Here is a 5,000-nt window from a genome sequence, read left to right as displayed (position 1 = left end):
TTATATATATATATATATATATATATATATATATATATATATATATATATATATATATAATTTGTTGAAGAAATAACAATGCACATGAGTGAGCCAATCAGCAGCTACTGAGCATATCTATATATGCTTTTCAGCATAGGATATCAAGAGAATGAGGCAAATTAGATAATAGAAGCAAATTAAAAGTTGCTTAAAATCCCATGCTCTTTCTAGACCATGAAAGAAAATATTTGGGTTTCATGTCCCTTTAAATGACACCCAATGTTGTCTTTTACTGTACAAAAGGGGAACATCTATGGGGCCTATATCATTTTAAATTTAAAGGGATAATAACCTTCTCATATTATTCTATGTTGAGATAGACCTCTTATGCACTTCCGGAGCCACTATTAGAGCATTTTAGCAGCTGGTTGGTAATACAATGAATTCCATATAACTAAAATGTGTTAAAATGGCATTTAATACTTAAAGGGACGTAAAACCTGTATAAAGTTGCCAACAATTTTCTTTCATGATTTAGATAGAACATACAATTACTGTATAAACAACATTCCAATTTACAAAAGTCCCCACGAATTTCGGCTACAGGGCTAACAACCTACTGCATCCAAACATTAAGGCAGGGTCAGTAGAATGTATAAAAATAGCTTTATTGTGTGCACATTAAAAGCAAAAAAGAGCAGTAGCTCTACACACTGACAGTAAGGGGTATCAGTGCAGCACCAGCAGACACGTTTCGTGTGTCTCACACACACTTGTTCACTGCTGAATGTGAGCTTTCACTGATACTCCTATTTAAAGGAACATTACAAACAATTAAAAACAAACAAGATTAACCCCTTATTGTACTTTTTCTCTAAATTCTACTATATACAGAGACAGGAGACGCTAAATACTTAAAAAATAGCTTAGATAGACTTAATATACTAGAGCTGAAAAAAGGTATTATGTCTAAAACATTTAAGAAAAGATGTTATAAGATAATGTTTGGCATTTAACCTATAATTTCTTAAGATTATTTGTGTGTAGGAAAACATTCCAATTTACTTGTGTGTCAGCTAACAGTGTTCTGTATGCTAGCCAATAGCCATGCGTGTCAGCTGACTGTTCTTTATGCTAGCACGGCTATTGGTTTAGAGGTGCAAACGTCACCTTATTAAAGGAGAACGCTGAGTTTAGCCATGTGCAGCAGCACAGAAAGGGTGAGTTTAGCACCCTTTTCTAATAACTGATCATTTAAAGGGATGTCTAGTCAAATTCAACTTTCATGATTTAGATGTAGCATGCAATTTTAAGCAACTTTCTAATTTACTCCTATTATTATTTTTTCTTCATTTTCTTGGTATCTTTATTTTAAAAAGCAAGTGTAAGCTTAGGAGCCAGCCCATTTTTGGTTCAGGACCTGGGTAGCACTTGCTGATTGGTGTCTAAATGTAGCCACCAATCCAGCAAGTGCTATCCAGCTTCTGAACCAAAAGTCGTCTGGCTCCTAAGCTTTACATTCCTGCTTTTTAAATAAAGATAGCAAGAGAACGAAGAACAATTGACAATAGGAGTAAATTAGAAAGTTGCTTAAAGGGACACTGTAACCAAAAATTTTCTTTCGTGATTCAGATTGATCATGAAATTTTAAGCAACTTTCTAATTTACTCCTATTATCACATTTTCTTAATTCTCTTGGTATCTTTATTTGAAATGCAAGAATGTAAGTTTAGATGCCGGCCCATTTTTGGTGAACAACCTGGGTTGTCCTTGCTGAATGGTGGATAAATTCATCCACCAATAAAAAAGTGCTGTCCAGAGTACTGAAACCAAAAAAAAGCTTAGATGCTTTCTTTTTCAAATAATGATAGCAAGAGAACGAAGAAAATTTGAAAATAGGAGTAAATTAGAAAGTTGCTTAAAACTGCATGTTCTTTCTGAATTACAAAAGAAAAAAATTGGGTCCAGTGTCCCTTTAAAATTGCATGCTCCATCTGAATCATTAAAGAAAACATTTGGGCTTAGTGTCCCTTTAAGGCACCATGTATTGAGCTGGAAAGGTCAGTGTAACCAGAAGTTGCAGCTCTGGAGCTGAATCTCTCCTTGCCCCTCCTGTATCACAGTAATCTCTTCTTATGTATAGTATTTCTCAAACACAAATACATAATTTCCACTAATAAAAGTGTGTTAGTACATAACAGTCAGTGTTTAGAGATATCCTAGTACAGGGTCTCCCAAACCTAGGAGCCACTGGCTCCTAACTTTTTGGGTTATTCTGAATATATCTATATACAAACACCATTGTCTGGCTCCTAAATACTCTTACTGACTCCTTAAAGGGACACTGTACCCAAAAATTTTATTTTGTGATTCAGATTGAGCATGACATTTTAAGCAAATTTCTAATTTACTCCTATTATCAAATTTTCTTCATTCTCTTGGTATCTTTATTTGAAATGCAAGAATGTAAGTTTAGATGCCGGCCCATTTTTGGTGAACAACCTGGGTTGTCCTTGCTGATTGGTGGATAAATTCATCCACCAATAAAGTGCTGTCCAGAGTACTGAAACAAAAAAAAAAAGCTTAGATGCCTTCTTTTTCAAATAATGATAGCAAGAGAACGAAGAAAAATTGATAATAGGAGTAAATTAGAAAGTTGCTTAAAATTGCATGCTCTTTCTGAATTACAAAAGAAAAAATTTGGGTTCAGTGTCCCTTTAACTTTAAACAGATTTGTTAAAGGGACAGTCTACAATAGAATTTGTATTGTTTTAAAAGACAAATTTAGTGTAGACTGTCCCTTTATAACCCCTGTCCTAGTGTGTTTCTCCTTTTCCAGTGTTTGATATAAACAGATGTGCAGGGGTTTGAGCTTTGGTGATTGTGGAGAGAAAGCCATGTAACCTATCTTTCATTGCTCTTCCTTGGACTTCATATATGATTGGCACAGCTTTGATGAGTGTTTAGAATCATTGTCTTGCTGGAAAATGAATCCTGTTTCAAACGAATTTTTAAGGCAGAAAGGATGGTTTATCTCTGCAGAATAGAGAGGTAAAAGTGTATTTAATTTTATGGAAGCAGCCAACTTCAGAATATGCAAAGCACCTTGATATTTCCGGCACCATAGTTAATTGTAGCCTTTGTACACTGTGGTGTTAAACTCTTATGCTGCTTTCTTCTCATATGAACTTTTGGAATTGCAACAAAAAATGTTAGGTTTTGACTCGACTTGTCAGTAAATAGAATATTTTTGCTGTCTTCTATCTTGAAATTTCTATATTTCTTTGGCTCATGCTAAAAGTATAGCCATGTTTTTTTTCAACGAAGAAGGGTGTTTAGAGGCTGCTATTCTCCCATGAAAACTGCACTGTGCCGCTCGTCTTTTGACTGTGCTTTTGCCTGCTGTGGTAGGACTGCCCTAGTTCAGCTTGAATTGTGGATGCAGACGCCTTTCTGTTCTTTAATGATGTTCGCTTGATATATTGGTCTTGTGACAGTGTGGTCACTAGGTCTGCCTTAGATAAAAATTATTCTGTTTCAGAAATCTGTTAAAGGGACAGTAAAGTCAAAGTTAAATATTGATAATTCAGAAAGGTCATGCAATTTTATACAACTTTCCAATTTACTTCTTTTAGCAAAATTATTTTGTTTTCTTTCTATCCTTTGTTGAAGAGAACATAGCTAGGCTGATCGGTGCTTAGGAGCATGCAAGTGTCATTAACAATCTATGGCAGCAGTTTTTGCAACTAATATGTAACATAGTTATAAACCTAATGAGCATGCATCTGTCATTAACAATCTAAGTCAGCAGTGTTTGGAACTATGCATAAACACTGTTGCAAACACTACACGTGCTCGCTCCTGAGTTCACCTAGAATTACTCTTTAACAAAGGATACCAAGAGAACTAAGCACATTTGATCATTGAAGTAAAATGGAAAGTTGTTTAAAACTGAGATTTTTTTTTACATTACTGTGTGTGCTTTGTACTTTCTCCATAGAAATATTTAATTTTGATGCAGTTTGGCATTGGGAACGTTTTTCAACACAAAGGGACAAAGGACATTTAAACTGATGTCAAGAATTGTTAAAAGACAAATACAAATATATATATATACATATATACACACACACACAGATAGAGTATGAGGAGGATGTTCATTTAAATTTCAGATACAAATTTAAAGGGACATTGTCACAGGGTGGGGTGTTGCCAGAGGTTACTGGAGGGAGAAGCGGGCAGTCCTGCAGTCAGCATGGCTTTCCTGGCTTCTGAAAAGGACCAGCTTCCAGCAGGGAGTCTCCAGCGATCTTCTGCACCATTCCAGTGGATAGGGTCTGTTGCTTAGACCTGTAAGTCACTGCCTGCTCAGTGTAACAAGACCCTTAAAAATAGCTCAGACAGACAAAGTGATAAAAGCCGATTCATCTCAGTGACATGGCCAAGACTTCTACCCTGGGAAATTTGTTTCATTGAGGGAACTGCAGGGGTATAAATAGCACTTCTTATCACACTCTAGGTGCCACAAAACAAAATAAACTACCCTTTCTTAGACATTGAACAATGGCATCCAGAATGTAGACTCTGTGTGACCAATTAGCAGTATGATGGCAAGGCAGCCAATAGCAGAAAGTCAGCTGCAGCAACACTGATTGGTCATTAAAGGACCATTAAACTTGACATTTCAATAACGCATAAAATGTTTCATTATTGCAAGTGAAACGTTTTTGCAATATACATTCATTATTTATTTTGCTTCGTTTTGCTGTAAAATACATCTAAAAATGTGTTTGTTTACTTTCTCCCAGGGAGGTTTAGGTTAATGCTTTTAGGCAATTTATGCAAGCTTTTGTTTACTTCACCCTCGCCCCTAAGATTCTCAGCAGTCACATGTTTGTAAAAGGTGGATTATCAGTTCTGCATCTACAATCATTATATGAGAACCATTCTTTGCAATAGTAACTAAGGTGAATCCATACTAAACCACCTTAAAGGGACAGTCAATTTTTGTTATTGTT

At 35.5% G+C, this 5,000-nt stretch overlaps 1 protein-coding gene across 1 annotated transcript in view; it reads left to right on the top strand.

Moving 5' to 3' along the window:
• Nucleotides 1–5,000, top strand: part of LOC128646974 (septin-2A) — a gene marked incomplete in the record, with an annotated part of 243,084 nt that overhangs the window by 620 nt on the left and 237,464 nt on the right.

Source organism: Bombina bombina, chromosome 2 (genome assembly GCF_027579735.1).
Source record: "Bombina bombina isolate aBomBom1 chromosome 2, aBomBom1.pri, whole genome shotgun sequence".
NCBI classification, from domain to species: Eukaryota; Metazoa; Chordata; class Amphibia; order Anura; family Bombinatoridae; genus Bombina; species Bombina bombina.
This window is presented reverse-complemented; position numbering and strand designations above follow the sequence as displayed.